Raw genomic sequence first — 18,392 nt, 5'->3', positions numbered from 1 at the left:
GATTCCCATGACCTCATTTTAGCCCTTCTATATTTTGTTATGTGACTTGAATGCACACATATTTTCGAAATATCGGTATTATACATTATATTTTTGTTTTGTACTTATTAAAATGGTAAAGGAAAAACTGTATTAGATAAGGAGAAACTTCATATGGCAGTTTTCATATGGTAGCAATTCAGCCGCGGATTCACGTGTATTTCGTGGCAGCAGGTGGCGTTCTTTTGCGCTGCTAGGTCGCAGAGGGCGGACGTCGGAGTTGGGCGCCATGAAATTGCCAAATGATAGGCTTTTGCGAGACCTCGGGTTGTTATCAAGTTGTTATAAAACATGATCTGAGAAATGTGCGTCTTCTTGATGGCTCTACGAGTCTTCTCTGCATGTCTTGATTGGGGGGCTGATGCCCTGCGCCAGAAGTTCGAATGGCCGGCGGCCTTGGCATAAGGTAAGTCAAATCCTTTTTATTCGCTCTGTCCATGCCCTCTGTGAACAGTAGCAGCGGCACACCTTCAATTAAGGGGGGTGGGCACTGCCGACTTTTGGTCCCATTCTTTCCATGCAACGCACACAGGGCTAATGTTAAAATGCCAAAATCAAGGGGGCACGGTGCCCTCCCCGTTCCGCCGCCTATGTCTGTGAAGTTACATCTGGGAGGTATTTTGTTCACTGAGTGACCTGTAAAGAAGCACAAACATTGCATGCAATTCAATATGATGATCAATATCAATTCAATATGAAGTGAAGAGTTGGGAAACTACCAGGCGAAGATCCAAAAATTGATTAGCCAATAAACGGCTGGAGTGGGTGGGGTGATGACCATATTGATATATCAGTTGGGCAAACTAGGCGGCGGGAATCAAAATATGGAGGCATCAAAATATTGATTCTAGGGGGCAGAGCTTGGACCATATATGGGCATACGTGCAACTGCAGGCCATTACAGAAACGTCAACTCTTAAGCAACCGGCTATAATTTCAAGATAGTTTCTCCTCATTTCGCCTTCTGCAGTTCCAAAGGGCAAGCTGCTGCCTGCAGAGGCACGAGTCCGAGCCTTGGAACACCTTGCCTCTTACGATGGTTTTATTCCTGTATTCACAGACGGCTCTAAAACACCTGAGGGAGCGGGCTGTTCTTTCGTTGCTGGCGACGATACCCATTCATTTTCGTTGCCATCTTTCGCCTCGGTGTTTCCATCGGAACTTGTTGCCATCGAGAAGGCTTTGTGTTTTATTGAGGTATCGGACGGACCTTTTTACTTGATTTTATCGGACTCCCTAAGCAGCCTGTTGGCCCTACGGAGTTTTAATCCAGCCGACCCGATCGTTCAAGACATTTTAACTCGGCTTCAGTCAGTAGAACAATCGGGTAAATCTGTTCAGTTCTGCTGGATTCCCAGTCACGTTGGCGTTCATGGCAATGAGCTGGCAGACGCGGCTGCAAGGCGTGCTGCTGCAGCACTCTGCACTCGTCGGTTGCCATTGCCGGCGCGTGATTTTTACCCTGCTGTACGATCTTTTATTCTAACGGAGTGGCAGGCAGAGTGGCGCCTGCGTGGAGGCAGGAAGCTCCGAGAGGTGAAGCCGACTCTGGAGCATTGGAGGTCTTGCTCGCAAGACAACAGGTCAAACGAAGTGATTTTATGCAGGCTCCGCATCGGTCATACGTATGCGACGCATGGCCACCTTCTCCGCGGACATGGATTAGAGATTTCCTGGATCGGCAACTCTCCGTCGGCGCCTTTGATGTAAGCGACCACGGCTGGCCACCTAGCGGCGGAGTGGTGAAGCTTGGTGAGATAGGACGGCGGAGGGTTGGGCGCTAATCCCTGTGGTAAACTGCGGGCCAAGATCAATCGAATTTGGGGATTGAACGGCTGGGTGCGGTGCGTTAAAACGAAGTTATGGTGTCGGGAACGTCCAGTAAGTCCATATTGTCCTCAACGAAGTAATCGGACCATTGGGGTAAGAACATTTTGTCTCGGCAGAGGACGTGCATACGAGTCGCCAAGCTCTTATGCCGGCGTAAAATGCACGCATCACCATCTTTTGATAACACACTGTTCCATCTTTTCCATCCTCAGGATAGTCAAATCCTTTTCCTCCACGCCTCAACCCCCTGATCCGGGCTGGACGGGCAACTTTATCCCATGCGGGCAGCTCCGCCAGAGCACACCCGTAACCGGGTGCATAGAGTACATACGTACAGGTCTCGCGGGTTTTAGCGGTAGGTTTTGCACCTAGAAAATTTAGTGTACTTCAGGCTATATCTTCGTCGTCTTAAGCTTTTAAGTGTTGAAGATGCGATCGACTTGTTGGGTAACAAGCCGGCCATGATCGTGTAAAATGGCTTCATCGTAGATCTATTAGTTTCTGAGATATAACCGGAAATGTAAAAGTGCAAAACCTACCGCTTAATCTCGCGAGACCTGTACCTACTTGGGAGGCTGGTCGGCCCGTCCATTCGGACGGGCTCAGCCCCGGCGGGCGGCGACTCACTAGAGTGCCTGCCAAGACCAATGTCTCCCCTAATTCTAATCATCATAGGCGGCGGAACGGGGGGGGAGTACCGTACCCCCTTTGATTTTGGCATTTTAACATTAGCCCCATGGGCGTTGCATGGAAAGAATGGGATCAAAAGTCGGCAGTTCCCCTTAATTGAAGTTGTCTCACCGCCACTGCCTATCATCGTTCCGGCTCTGAACTGGTCTCGTCAGACCGAAAGGGCCTAACCCAGCAAAACAAACAAAGAAACAAATCACTTCGCCTATAAAATAATCTCGGAGCCGCGATTTCCGCACTAACGGGCTCTTCTTACTTCAGCACGTCAAATGCTATATTCTTTGCTTGGTGGATGAATACCTAAGGTCAACTCGAGTGTGGACCTCAGGTCAAGGTCAGTCAGATTAAAGTCACTAAGGTCACGAAGTTGGTTGAAGGAGGTTGTATTGCATACCTATTATTCGATTCAATGGTCTTCCTGAGTCCATTGATGGCTTTTGCGACTCGCTAACTCGATTTGATATCATTTCCGGCGCCAAAATAACAGTTTCCATAGTTCCCCGCAATGACATAGAGGCTTATAATGGTGAGGTCATGTTATGATGTTAGCGACCTGACCCCAGATGCCCTTTAAAGGGACTGTCCCACCTTAACATTAGATTTGAGTTGAGATAGCCATCTTGATGGACGTTCTTTGAAAATCAGTGCCGTGAAAACCGTTTCTCCAGCAATTACTTCATCGCAAAGAAATTTGAGTTTGATTTTGACATCTGTGCAAATAAGTGCCACAATGTATTGGTATAGGCACTTAAATCTGATGACGTCATCAGGCTTTCGAACGTCCGTTAAATGTTTGACTAAAACGTTTTGTAGCACGCGGTGGTATATGCTGCGTTGCGCGCAACAAATGCCGCACTTTTAAATAAAGTCGCTAGGAACAGCGGAGATCCCAAAAAGTAAACAAAAGTAAAAGTCTAATATCTTGAAAACCGGTGAATATTTTTCGGTGAAATTTGGTAGATATTCGTTTTCGCTCTTTCTGAACCGAGCGACATCACTTTCATGCCAATTCATAAACTTTTTTAAAGGTGGGAGGGTCCCTTTAAGAAAAATCCAATATATACAAGTAAAGAGGTCTTTGGAGCAGGGCTGCGGAGTCCGGAGTCGGTCGGAGTCGACAGTTCTGACCGGGGCCGGAGTCGGAGTCGATTTTGCGAACCGGAGTCCCGCCGAAAATCCATCGACTCCGCAGACCTGGCAAGGCTGCAGAGTCGGAGTCGAAGTTGAAGTCGGTCGGAGTCGACAGATCTGCCCGGGGTGGGAGTAGAAGTGGGAGTCGGAGTCATCGAAAATCCATCGACTCTGCAGCCCTGCTAAGTTTCATCTTCCAGTGAAAATCGTCTGGCACTGAGGGCGTTGCGAAGTTGCAGCACTGAACTATTTTAGGACCGTGCAGAACGGCAGAGGTTTACGTATGACGTCATAGGTCAGTGATCTGACCCGACCTGAAAATGTGGTTGATTTCACAAGATCCGGCTTGAATCAAAGGCCTGGTGTTCCAAGTTTCAGCTCTTTATCCCCAGCGCCATACGATCAATCGCGAAAAAACCGTCAGGGTGGGGCGACGTCGACCCGCCCCCCTCCCCGTCGGCCCCTCCCCGTGTTAAAGTTAAATCCTTCTCAACTCATAAAGATTATGAAAAACAGTGCCGTTATCCTTTATCAGTTGAACTTCGAAGATAAACTGCTCAAAAACCACCCAACCACCCCGTCCCATCATTGGAACGCATAGCCGCCAAACACCGGCGTCCTATCTGGAGTTGGCGCATGCGCACTGCGATATTTGGTCGCGAATCGAGGGAGAGTTGCCAATCCAGTAAATACTTCATCCATGTCCGCGGAGATGAGCAGCCCGTTTGCGGCGGGTGCGCCGTGCCTCTCACCGTCGCCCACGTGCTTTTATCTTGTCGACGCTTGGAACCGGACCGGACTCGCTACCTGGGCCGCATCGCTCCGGATATCACCGTCCGCCACTTGCTGGGTGACGAGTCACCCTGGGTTTTATCTGGCAACATCTTTTCCTTTATCCGTTCAATCAAATTCCAAGTAATCTACTCGATCTGATACCAATCCAACTAGTCCATACGTCTATTCTAATCTAGTCCTTACGCCTAGTCAGCTGTCTTTTACGATACGCTTGGAGTATTTTACCCTTCTGTGCTCTTTTTAACCAGCTTTTAGGCTTTTTAAGCCTTTTATTACGTCGGTTTTCTTGTGACACACTTGCTTTACTTGTATATAGTTATGGGCGCAAAATGACCTTGTAGTCGGCGCGCCCTTAAAGGGACCCTCCCACCTTAACATTAGATTTGAGTTGAGATAGCCAAAATGGGGTCCCTGGCTCACAATTACCGGTTTCGGTACTCACAACATCGAGAAATGCCTTAAATCGGAAATATTGAATTTCAAAATTGCAGCATTTTGATTCAGAGGGGCTAATGCATAGGAATACCCCTCTGAATGTGTGACGTCAGCGCAGATATCTAACGATTTTTAAATGTTTGACTAAAACGTTTTGTAGCACGCGGTGGTATATGCTGCTTTGCGCGCAACAAGTGCCGCACTTTCAGCTGCCATTCCAAATACAGTCGCTAGGAACAGCGGAGATCCCAAAAAGTAAACAAAAGTAAAAGTCTAATATCTTGAAAACCTGTGAATATTTTTCGGTGAAATTTGGTAGATATTCGTTTTCGCTCTTTCTGAACCGAGCGACATCACTTTCATGCCAATTCATAAACTTTTTTGAAGGTGGGAGGGTCCCTTTAAGCCCCAATAAACAAACAAACAACAAGAAGAAAAACATTGAAGCTGCCTACCAGGCATGAAACAATAGCCCTCACCTCTTTGGTTAGTTTAGGAAATCATCGTAAAAATAATCAAGATGTTGATTCACCAGGACTGCTAATCCCGGCGAGAATCAATATTTTGATTCCGCAAACAGCTGGCTAATTATTATTTTGATTCTGAAATCGGCTGGTTTATCAATATATTCCCTCCCTCCCCAGACAGGGCGCAGACCAACCTCTCCCCTCCGGACTTCCTGTGCCGTCTAGTTTGCATGACGCCAGTGCCAGCTGTCAAACTGGGTCGTCCGTGGCCACAACATCCGCCGGTCTCTCACCAAAGCAAAAAGTGACGCTGGGCCGGAAACAGCTGTGTTCGACTCCGGACGCCAAACAGACGCAAAACAGCCGACATCCTCGAGCCCGGTGACGTCAGCGCGCGGGCCTGACTCAGCTCACATTTGACTCGGCGTACTCCCCTGCCAAGCTTTCTGTTCTCAACTTCTTGAGCTCATAGCAAAACATCGACATGTTTTTGGGAACCAATTCTCGAGCATAAAACATAACTTTTTTTTAACCATCACATTGAATTAAAGGTAGTGTGCCACCTTCAAAAGATTTCCCATTTTATTTTTCCTAGGATAAGAAGCATCTGTTTTTACCTAATATCGCAAAAAAAATCAAAAATGGGCCTGGAATAGTGCCTTTTTCGCCTAAAAGTTTATCGGTTTTTCGATATGTATAACAACTGTAGTGGGCTGACCTGCAAACAGGCGTCGGCAACAATCGCGAATGCGGGGCACATGTGACAGTAAGCAAAGGTCATTATAGAGTTACGACGTACGGGAATGAGTTATCAGCTGTCTAATCGTAGACAACACAATGTCGAGCCTTAAACTGTAAGCCTGTATTGGTATTGTTTCTTTTATTTGGCTGTCGAACATTATTTACGGTTTGAAATATGATTTTATGTAAAATAATTGATACGAAAAAGCCGTCTCTTAAGTTATGACCCCATCTCACCACATGAAAGTGGCAGAAATGACAATGATCAGCTGACGCATTTTTCTTGGCCGAAGTCAGAGCGCGCGGCCCGACGCACCACCACCGCACCACAAAGTATGAGCAGAAGTCGCGCCCAAAGCCAGGGCCCCGGTAACGTGAGGTAGCCGAGTCGGGGCAGCGTGCGCTGACCCAAGCCGGGGCCGCAGCTTTGGGCGCGGTCTACCGCATCCCCGCGGGCAGCCCCGGGCTATCACATGACACCGGGAGGACGCGCGGCCCCGGCTTGGGTCAGCGCACGCTGCCCCGACTCGGCTACCTCACGTTTCCGAGGCCCTGGCTTTGGGCGCGGTCTACCGCACCACCTAACAGGCGTGTTCGAAACCGCAGGAGATGATGATGAACGGGTTTATCGAAACTTGATTGGATGAGCATATCGGTAATAGCGATTTCAGTGTGTGCATTTATTGTTCATAGTGGTGTGAAATGTGGTTGGGGTACGACCGACAACCCGTCGGGGCGAATTTCGCACTGGGGTACTCAAAATTTGAAGAATTTAAGACGTTTCCATGAGTTTTGAAGGTATGGATAAGTTCTAAAAATCCGGTTCTCCTTATCTGGGCCATTAACTCCATACGGTCCAGGAAAGCTGGCACACTACCTTTAACAGACAACACACTGGCCTTTAAACGACCATACGACCAAACGACCGACCATCTGTCTGTCCATTCGCTCATTGGGAGATAGCCAAGAAAGAAAGACAAATTATAGAGCCATCAGTTTTGTCATATATATCTCCAATCATTCTTGTCAAAGCGTCAAGCGGTGGCTATCGCCGGCAGCGGCGTATTTAGAAAATCGCGAAGGGGGGGGCCAAGGGTTTGGAGGGCGCCACCTCACCCAAGGAGGGCGCCATACGGTCGCGAGATAAAAAATCGCTCAGTGGGGGTTGGGGGGTTGGGAGGCGTTTTTTACCATGCCACCAGTTTTTTTTTTGCGTAACCTCGTATAGGTCGTGCTGCATTGATTTTGCATCGTGTGTATTCTTTATACTCCAGGTCACAAAAGGTCAAGTGTTCTTGAAATGCTGCGCCGAAGGCGCGCGAAATTTTTGAAAACAACCTTTTCCTCCGCTTTTTAGGCACGCCTTTTATACGATCACTGTTCAAAGCTCCTCTCGCTCTTTTACCAAATTTGAAGGTGTAAAAAATACCTAAGGTTTGGTCGGGCCGCTGCCACACAAACTGTACAGAAAGCTTGGCTCATGGGTGTCGATGTATAAAAGTTTATTGGCGGTGGCATATCTACGCACCAGATCACTGTATCGGATTGATACCGGAGCGCGAGATGCGTAAACATCATCCAAATTACCTCAGACCAGCCTTCATAGCCTTCTCACAGATGCATACAGTGTACCCACATAACCAGTTTCAATCACCGAAACTTAAGATGCCTGCTGTTGCGCCCGAACCTGTTGACAATACTTAATCGTAATCCATATAGATGCCATGATGCACGTAAAGTAGGATCAATCCGTTAAGACCAAAGACGTGTTTTATGCATCGTAGAGCGTAGATAGTTTTGGTAGGTATAGATACTTCATTCATTGTGCTGAATGCACGTTCATTTGTGGCAGTTTTCACAGGCAAGACATCAACTATGTGCAATAGAACGACTAAGTTGAAAAACATGCCAAAGGAGTAAATAAATGATAGGAGGGCAGCGATCAACGGATGTTGCCAATAGGTAGAAGGGCTGCGATCCACAGGAGGGCACTAATAGGTAGAAGAGCCCCGATCAACATCCCGAGTTTCGACAGTAGGGCACCGATAGGTAGGAAGTTGGCGAGCAGCAGGAGGGCGCCAATGGATAGAAGGGCAGCGATCAACAGGAGGGCACCAATAGGTAGGAGGGCGCCGATCAACAATCAACAGGAGGGCGCCACCAGGTAAGAGGGTGGCGAGGAACAGGAGAGCACCAATAGGAGGGTGGCGATCAACAAGAGGTCGCCAATAGGTGGGAGGGCGGTCATCAACTGGAAGTCGCCAATGAGCGGAAGGGTGACGATTAAAATGGGGGTGGCAATGGTGAGGAGGGCGCCTTTGCTCAAGAGGATGACACGAACAGGAGGGCGTCTGTGCGGAGGGCGCTGGTCAACAGGAAGGTGCCAGTGGATAGGAGGGCGGTGATCAACAGGAGGGTGCCAGTGGTTAGGAGGGCGGCGATCTACACGAGGGCGCCAATGGGAGAAGGGCCCCGATTAACATTCAACAGGAAGGACTAGGGAACCAATAGGTAGGAGGGCGGCACTGAACAAGAGGGTGCCAAAAGGGAGAAAGGCGGCCTTCAAAATTTCACATGAGGGCTCAATAGGTAGGAGAGCGCCAATAATTATGAGGACGCCGATCAGCAGAAGGGCGGCAATGTGTAGCAGGGTGGCGACCTACAGGAGGGCGCCTTCGGGTGAGAGGGCGCTTATTTACAGGACAGCGGATTACATAGGCGACCACCGTTACGCTTAGAGAGCTACAGCCTACAAATGTGGTTGGAGGGCGCCCGAGGGAGCCCTCCAACCGTATTTGGAGGGCGTATTTGGAATGGGCGTCCTCCGAGGGCGCCCTCCATCCGTATTTTCCCTGTAAACACATTCGCGATTGGAGGGCGCCCTCCAGTCGCGATTGTTTTTCGATTCGATTATATCACAATTGCATTTGCGATTGGAGGGCGCCTTCGGCGCCCTCCAATCGCAAAGGGCGCCTTCGGCGCCCAAGGGGGGGGCCATGGCCCAGTGGCCCCCCCCCCCTGCCTACGCCCCTGATCGCCGGTTATCGTCCAGACATAGGTATCCAAATTACAAGTGGTTTAAGATTTTCCAACACCAAAAACACTGATGTTCGTGCCTTCCTTGTATTTGCAACTTATTATCGTAGGCGTGTTCCAGAAATATCTGAACTTGCTGCTCCCTTGACAAAGATAAGAGATGCTGGAGCGTTGCGCAACGCGGAACTGCCGGCACTTGGCCGCCTGCCATCCGGTCACGTGACGGCGTCACCTCATCAAACGTCAGCTGAGTTCTGAACATACGCACTCACTCCTCTTCCACCGCGTTTGACGTCAACACCATCCGAACTCCTGTCCGGGTGCGACCGAATAAGCCGTCCGACACACTGCCTCCAGTACCTACGGCAGCGATCAAATAGCTGAGGATGAGCTTCAAAGGACCGCTGGCTGTGCTAGTAACCAACAACGACACCACGTTCACCGTGTGTCCCAAAATTGATTTCTAGCTGGGGTGTCAGAGGAGAAAATTAACCATCAAAAAGGGGGAGAGTATAAAAGGGCTGGTTATTTAGATCCACAGAGTATAAAGTATAGAATGTATGAGTTCAAACCGAGCATGCACCCAACTGCTTTTTCTGAAAAAATTCTTGGTTGAGAGTGGAAAATTGCTTCTCAAAATTGATGGTGAGAGTCGAAAATGAATTTTATTTGGATGTCACTTTCCACCCAAATTGACAATTTTTGGGACAATGCCGGTTCACAACTGCCTAGTTCCAGGCCATCATTAGAAAGGCATTCTGCACAAGTTCAGCCCGCCGCCATCCAGCCTCAAACGGTCAGGCTGAAGCACTGGTCAGTGGTCAAACCTCGAGATTGTCAACAAGTCAAAACAGCTCTCGCTAAGCGCATGGATGGCTCGCTCAAAGCTACGCTATCTCGTTCCTTGTTCTCGTACAGGAACTCACACCGCGTACCACTATAGGCCTGCTGAGCTGCTTCGGGGCCGCTCACTTCTCATGCCCCTGGACCAGCCGCACCCAGGCCTCGCTGCAAGCTCGACGGCAACGCTTATGGAGAACACACTGCACGGACCAGTCCGCATCCGACAGGCAGTTTCAGGTCGGTGACTGGGTCTACGTAACAGCGATCACCAACGCCGTCGACAAATGGCTACCAGCAACCGTCGCCGCCGTGTTCGGTCAAAGCTGTGAGGTACAGCTAATGTACGGCCGAAGTGCTCTTGCGTCATCGTTTCCATCTCCGCGCCCGAAGCTCACCGGCCTCTGCCCCGGCGGCCGTCCCATCCTACATCAGCCCCGCCGCCATCACCGCCGCCGCAGCCGGCCCAGACGCCACGGCCACCTGATACCGGTCCGTATCAGCTCCGACTCGTGCACCGCTGCCGCCGCGTGGCCCGCGGCCGAGCCGCCTCGCCCGGCCGCGGGCCGGGTCTGACCCTTGGACCCGTGCCTCGCGCGGAGAAGCTGGCCCGCCTCGTTCGTCAGCTGCGCCCCCCCCCCCCCGCCCGCCTGACCACGTGATTGGCGTGCTGCAACGTGCTGCGCAGTAGGGCTGATTATAGTCTGGCCTGTGCCTCCTGCGGCCTCAGTTGCTGCTTATATTGCGCTTTTGCCGCGTCTCTGGTGTGTTACTGGTTTCCTCCCGGGTCGCGGTGTTTCGTCTGAGAGGGAAGACATTGTGCTGTCTGCGGATACTGGCTGCCCTTGCCGTTGCGCTTGCGCCCGGCGCCGGAGCAGGCGGCCGGCCCCGGCTAGTCGGTACGGACTAGGCTTGGTGCAAGCACGACGGGAATATAGACAACACACACGCGTGACAAGTCATGGGTCACTGACCTCAGACCTGACCTGGTTTCAACATGCAGTAGGTTCCAGAAGGCCAGCCTTAATATCAAACGTCACCTACGTCAAATTTAAACTCTAATCCAACGCGCTTCTACACATCGTGACTGAAGCAGCAGTGGTGTGGTGGCACTGGCACTGACTCCCGCCACCGATGAGAGGCCTCGTTCGAATGAGTCACAACGGGCGATCATGTGACTGTGAGTCATCGTCGTGTGGTGTGCCGTATGGTACGACGTAGGTATGTGACGGATGGCGCGGTGTCGTCGTGTGCTTCGGCTGCAGGGTGAATCTGGTCAGTGTGTGGCTGGAGGGGCTGCCGAAGGCGCCGTGATAAGCTGTTATAGGAAAGGTGTGTGTTGTGCAGCTAACGACATGAATGTTGTTGACGTGATTCTCCAGCATAAATGTTGACTTAAACTGTCTAGCTGAGAGCCGCTGTGTCGCTGGACTTTTTTGCTCAGTTTTGATTTTTCTCTGTGTGCTATGTATCATGTGCATTTTGCACAGAGTCTTTTGAATTAACAGGCACAACGTTTTTAAGACATCGGGATGAATGATGCACCCTACTCTCTATAGTGAAAATATGATAGTTGGGTCGTTTTTACACCGTTTGGGTACTGCTTCAGGCGTTTTGTTCTGTCTAAAAGCGTTCGTTGTTGATTTACCAAATCGTAAGCCCCAAAATGGAAGCATGTTTCACGCTTTGATGTCACAAGCAGCTCCTGATTGCCTGTGACATCACAACTCAAATTATTGAAGGTTCATGAAGTTAATATCTTCCCTAAATGCCCCTCTCCCCCGACTGGTTTTATAGGAGTCTTCTCTAGCCATTAGCAGCACATTATTTATTCGAGTGCTTTGCTTTTGGTTTCTAGAGAAACAAGCTGGAATGCCAGCTTCACACAGGAGCTTCACATGCTTACACGGCTTTTGTCTGACGTCAATTCAGTGAATCAGTGGAGTATCTACATGCCAGAAGCGCTAACAGATTCATATTGTTTCATAAACGATGTGATGTGCACAGTTGTGATAAAAAATCAACCAAGCATTGCAGATAACCACAATAATCTTTTTTGTTGTTCTGTTTGCAGGAAAGCTGGTGCTTTTGAAGACCTGTTGAAAGGCCATGGTTTGGCGCAAACCTCACATGACATGACACACATGATGGCAACATATGAGGTAGGTCAGCTCGTGAAACGCTCGACTATCAGCGTGCAGAAACACGGGTCCCATTGCCCTGGTCAGCAGCCAGCTATTGCGCAGCCCGCGCTGGTGCGCGAGCTTGTTGCAGAGCAACAGGCTCAATTGATGAATGAGAAGCAAGCGGAGTGTGATGCATCGTGACCCTGTGCATGCATTGTCGGCGCGATCAAAGAGCGATAGCTGACCCGCCGCTGCAATTCACATCAGTGGCGTGTTACAATTGTGAATCTTGGTGAATATTGTCTGCACTCTGCTCCTTCAGCCATATTGTGACGCCACGGTCCTCCTCTTGCTGTTCGTCCATAGCTTTCTCTAGTCTGGCTGGCAGCTTATCTTCTAGCTTACACATCGATATGACATGATGTTTATTTTGGGATTGCTTTTGCAACGGTCGCCGATTACGAATCACAAACAAACCAATCAAACAAAGAGCTCACACATGATATCACAGTCAATACCAGGCCGGGACGGTGCCATCCCATGACATATGCCGTCCCGGCCCCGGGGAGAGCTGTGGGATAGGTCCCCGGGCCGCGGATATTTAGTGGATACCTCCCCGCCGCTCCAGACGGGCAGCCCGCCCCCGTCCGCACCCCTGGTAATCAACTTTCCCGGGGGTGCATTTTTTTAAAGCATATATACATCAACCTACCGCCTAATAGTGGCGTACACTACGTTGGGCTAGTAGTACTAGTCCATGGGCTGAGAGTTAGGCTTCTCGGTAGGAGTCATCTCCTGAAGTGGGACCCCTTCCTCCAGCTCCAGCAGTCTCGGCCCGGGCACTCTAGGAGTGTGCAGGCCCGATGTCCAGTCGTGTAGCATGTACTGTGTCATGGAGTCGCTCGGTGCGGCCAGCGTGTGCAGACCCACGCCTCGCTTGTGGGTGAGCCGTCTCCCGTTGAGTACCACGGCAAGCCTCAAACCCACAACTCCGACGAGCCACCGCCAGGAGTGCAGGAAGCGGACCACTCGACCTATCCAGCCAGACCACGCTAGGGGTGTTCCGGCCACCGCGTTGTTGATGAACCGCGACTCCCCCCTGACGTACTCGCTTACACGGGCATTCCGGAGCGACGGGTGATCAATTCGGTCCCTAAGACCATCATATGCTTCCTGAGAGTACAGACCGGATTCCACCCACGCGATGCTGGTCGACCGTAGGTACGAGAACAGGACCGGTCCATGCACTGCAGGGGACGGGTAGGGACGCAAGTCGGGGGCGAGTGCATGCCATGACCCGCCCTCTTTCAGCACTTGAGGAGCCAGTCCCGTGCAGGGAACAACTGCTGCTTTCTGGGTGAGCCGCCGGGTTCGGAACTGGGCGAACCAGTGGGCACCCTCCCAGGACACTGGGATGCCGTCGTAGCATATGTCCACATGCCGCACCTCAATTCTCACCGGAGTGCACCTCCAGAGGTGGTATGCCTCACTGGCTGCTGTTATCCAGGTACCCTTCGGAAAACCGGGAAGGATGCCACTGAAGTGAGGGGACTGGGCCAGCACGGCCAGCTGAGTTTGAGTGACCTGGCGCTCGAGTTCACAGGCGGCCTGATAAATCTTTCCGGCGAGCTTGGTGTTGGCAACTTCGGAGTGGTAGTAAACGAAAGACGTCTGGGTGTTCAGGAAGTCAAGGGTGGTCGGCCGAGCCGCGTGGAGGACCGCCTTTGGAAAGGACGCCCCGACGGAGCGATGTAGAACCCCTCCAGCTGGGTGGGGTGAACATTCCGTCCACAGAGGGTCCCCGGCTCTCTTAGTTCAAATCCTCCACGACGCCACCCTCGGGGTCCTCCAGGACGACACCGGCAGCGATAGAGCTAGCGTCCGTCCAGACCACCAACTTGTCCCCCTTCAGCCGCCATGGGCCTCGAGCCGGGTCACTGTCGTTCAGTCGGGCCACGACATGATCGACCTGCCCGCGCAGCCCCACGTCCTCTGTTGGGTCGTCCCATCCTGCTGTTAGAGCATTGACGCGCCGTTTGAGCCACGCGGCCGCTGGTCGCAGCCATCCCACCACTGGCAGATGGGACACCAGCTGACCACACCAAGCAAACACAGCCCGACGCGTCAGCACTTCCGGGGGCGCCGGCACTGGGTTGTCACGACGCCAGCACAGCTCTCCAGCGACCGCACTCACCCGCAGTCCGAGCTCCGTGCTCCCTCCGCCGCCCGCTCCGGCGGCTTGCAGTCCAGGCCGTACCGGGCGAAGTGCTCCACCACGTGGTCCGCGCTGACGATTTCTTCGTCCACCTTCGTCCACCAGGAGATCGTCCACATAAGGCAGCACTCCTCGGGCCACCACTTCATCCTGGAGCATGACGGCTCGTACCACGGCCTTCATGACAGCCGGTGCGATGCTCAGGCCGAATCCGATGCGAGTCCGGCAGTATCTCTGACCTCGCACCTCCACCGTCTGGTACGGTCGCAGCCGCCGATCCAACCGGAGCTGAAGGTACGCCTTCCGCAAGTCCACTACAGCAATGCGAGCGCCATGCCGCCGCCAGCGACGAAGCTGATCGGCGCAAACGTCCGCATCTGCAGTGTGTGCGATTATGTGACCATTCAGCTCACGGTAGTCCAGGACAGGCCTCACCTTGTCCTGATTTGGCTGCGGGACCGCCATCAGAGGAATTAAACCTCGGACTGGGCCATCCACCCGCTCGTCGTACGGCTGCAGCCATCCTTCCCGGATCCACAGCTCCAGCTCGGCGTCATATGCTGGTCGAGCTTCCGGCGGCACGGCACACTGGGCGACCTGGTTCTGCAGATACTCCGGGCCTTCCCCGTCGGCCCACTTCCATGCCACCGTCCACTCTCCAGTTTGTGCCTCGAACCGGGCCGAGAAGTCTGCTGCATCCAGCGCCAGCCCCTGGGGGTCGACCTCAGGCTGATGCCACCTAGGGCCGTGATGCCCGACATGCCCAGCACCATGTCCACTCCCAATGGACGATCAGGCACAACAAAGGCTGCGAGCGTCACTCGTTTGCCTTGGCACTCCATGGTGACTTTGGCCGTCCCACTACACCGCAACGACCCACCGTTCACAGTCCTCATCATCACCGTCCGCGGTGTCCACTGCTCACAACAATCCTTGTGCACGAGCGTGTCTGTGCAACCAGTGTCACCAATACACGCCGCTCACGACCGTCTACCTTGCTCTGGATCACAGGGAGGACGCGATCTATTGCTCCGGGGACAGTGCTCGCGCTGACACGTCTCTCGAGGCGTTTGGGCAGGCCGCGGCGAGATGACCCTCAGTCCCACACGTCCAGCAGCGTCTGGGACGAGGTGGGCGCTTCGGTCGCTGCCGCCGCTGCAGATCATTGTGAACCGCCGCCACAGCTTGCGTCTGGTCATTACCAAGCACCGCCCGCGCGCGGGCGACTGTGCTCTCCAGACTGAGTTGCTCTGACCTGGTTCCTGCTCGGATTGTGTCCGCCACGGACGCCGGCAGACCGTTGACGAAGGCAGCTACCAGCTGTCGGTCCGTCACGCCGCCGAACAGGGCAGCATAGCGGCGCAGACTCGCCAGGAAGACATCAGCGCTCTCCCCCGGCTCTAGCCGACGTGCGACGAATGCTGTGTGAGCCGCGAAGTCGTCCATGGCGAACGCCTTAAACAAGGCGTCTCGTGTCGCCGTTACTGACCGGCGGTCCACCGCGGACAGCTGTGACCACACGGCGAAAGCACCACCTTTCAGCCGCATGGGCAACACCTCCGCCGCCGACACACCGCGGTACTCACAGAGCAGTGACGCCTGCGTGTGCCATTCGACGACGTCGCCGCTCCCGTCGTACTCGTCCATGAGGCGAGGATCGAGTCCAGCTCCGATCCGGACCTGCTCAGATCCCTGCACCACAGCGCCCGTCTCTGTCGGTGTGTCCATGATAATGCCGAAATGCCGAAATAGCTTGTGGAAGATGTAGAAGAAAAGATCTGGGCAACACTTTGGTAGACTCTATTCAGGTCTAGCAGTCCACGACGACTCAACGGTACACGAACGCACACAACATTTATACAGGGGCATCACGTCATTTCACGTCATCAATCATTCATCCCATTGGCTCCCCGTCACATCATCCTTCCCAGTACTACTGACACAATGCCTCGGGCAACCCCTCCAGTCACACACTGATCAGGTTCACTCTACAGTCACTCCATACGGCATGATTCATTCACACTCACATGACCGCTGACTACACATAACTACGACTGCCTGCTCACTAGTTACTCTGCCTCGATAGGGCCGAACACAGACCCAAGGCTGCGCTGTCAGGAACTGTACTTCGCTGCTGTCGGTCGACCTGACCCGCCGGCCGGCGCACAGGGGCGATGCTGGGACACGGCAAGGGCGCGTCCAGACACGCCCCAGTGGCGCTGTTGGGACACGGGGTAATGGTGCGTCCAGGCCCGCGACAATCCAACCCAAGTCACAGTCGACAATGACTGTTTCTGCCTACCGTCGAGTGCAGCCTCACGCATGCTCGAACAACATAAGGGTTTATTTCACTCCACGACAAGTTCCATATAGCATGGCTTCTGAAAAGAACACAAACGGTCGTTAGCAAAGGTGCTTATTGCGATTTTTAAAGTTTTTCGATCTTTGGACCCTACCTTTGAGCACACCATGTTCATGCTCAATGCCTGATGGAGCACTAGATATATTTTTATTCGACATTTTTCCTGCCTTAGTTTGTGTCGCGCATTTCGTCCATTTCACTTTGGAGTTCACACTTGGTTACGAACAGTCATCTTCCACGTTTCCAGCTGAAAAGCTTAGTCACCTATCAGAAAGCGTCCTTGTGGCATGGTTCAATCACGGAATGCTCTGTCAGGGTCTGGCCGAGAGAGCAGTTTTTGAATACTCTTGAGTCGTGGACTGATCCAGGCCAGCCAATGCAAGCGCCTTAAAAGCGTCCAACATCATCACACACCCCCATGAGGTTTATAGAATGCGTGTGCTTTCGGCTCACACTGGCATGTTTATTTCCAGATGGTCTGGGTATTGAAATATGACACCCGTCAACGCTCCGACGACGTCTCTGATGCCAGGGCTGGCCTGGAAGTCGTCACGGACATCGGAGTCCTGCCAAGCTTCTGTACACACCATTCAGGCTGCGTAACAGGCGAACCACTTCATCGACAAAACTCCATGCGGTGGAGATGGACAGGTTAAGATCAGAGCCGCTTTTTGGAGGGTTCTGATGCTGCCTGATAAGAGCAGTCTTCTTCGGCTCAGGTAGCACACACATATGACCATGTGGGACCACATGGGCATGCCTATCTATTCCACATGGTAACTACATATACTTCCCCATGTTGTAACCATATGGACTGTCCCATATGGTAACCATTGGGGTTTCCCTGTTTTCCTTTCTGTCGCGATTGTTGACCAGCCACTTGCCGATGGCGTTGGCGATATCCTTCTCGGTGACGGACAAGGCCGGGTTCTGTTTGAGTGCCCCTGTCAGAGCTGTCTAATACAACGTGTGTAACATGTTGCAAAAGCTCACTTTTCTACAAAAACACTTATTTGTGGGACCAAAACTATAGGTAATAATTGGATTTTTATGGCATAAAAATAGTCGTCGTCGTGTGGTTTATAGCATAAAAGAGGTTGCCGGTCGTCGTGTGGCTCTCAGACCGATGATGGTGTGGCGTCCCGAGACCCGTCTCCGTGCGGTCCTCCTCCACCAGCGTTGCGCAGTTGAAACGGCTAGGCCAGCGGTTGTTGGCTGGCGGTGTCAAAGGCTGGTTGCGGTGTGTTCGTAATTCTTGTAAGTCCACGGGGGCTTCGACGGGGGCGTGATACCTGTGGGTTCTTGATTCTATACTCGTATTTGGAGGAGGGCAACGGTTAGCAACTTGCCGGTTGCTCTTGACCAAGTGGGTAAAATGTACGGGGCGCGACCGATATACCTACAGCTTGAGCCGGGTGGTGTGGAAAACACCTTGCCAGACAGTATGCGCAGGAGCAGCGATGGAACCCGTGTGCTGACGTTGTCACCAGGTCATAACCGCAGTGATGGCAGTACCCGCAGTCGAGGCACCTGTGCACGTCTGGATGGTAGTGGCACTGCCACTCGTGAGTTTGAATTAGATTGTGTCGTCTTGTCAGATATTGGCGGTGGTACTGACAGACCTGGGTTGACGTTAGAGCTGGGCCTTGTAGTTGAAAGATTGATGGGATGATGGCATCCCAACA

The 18,392-nt window shown here is 52.3% G+C and overlaps 1 long non-coding RNA gene across 1 annotated transcript; it reads left to right on the top strand.

Annotated features, from left to right (window-relative positions):
- The first annotated feature begins 228 nt into the window (after positions 1–228).
- Positions 229–17,726, top strand: LOC122391209. The gene is made up of 3 exons (XR_006258308.1): positions 229–445; positions 12,079–12,166; positions 17,181–17,726. It is a non-coding gene; the product is annotated as an uncharacterized LOC122391209 (long non-coding RNA).
- The last annotated feature ends 666 nt before the right edge of the window (positions 17,727–18,392 follow it).

This window comes from Amphibalanus amphitrite, unplaced genomic scaffold (assembly GCF_019059575.1).
Source record: "Amphibalanus amphitrite isolate SeventyFive unplaced genomic scaffold, NRLGWU_Aamphi_draft 000426F_arrow, whole genome shotgun sequence".
NCBI classification, from domain to species: domain Eukaryota; kingdom Metazoa; phylum Arthropoda; class Thecostraca; order Balanomorpha; family Balanidae; genus Amphibalanus; species Amphibalanus amphitrite.
Note: the sequence above shows the minus strand (reverse complement) of the source record. Positions and strands in the feature narration are given on the sequence as shown.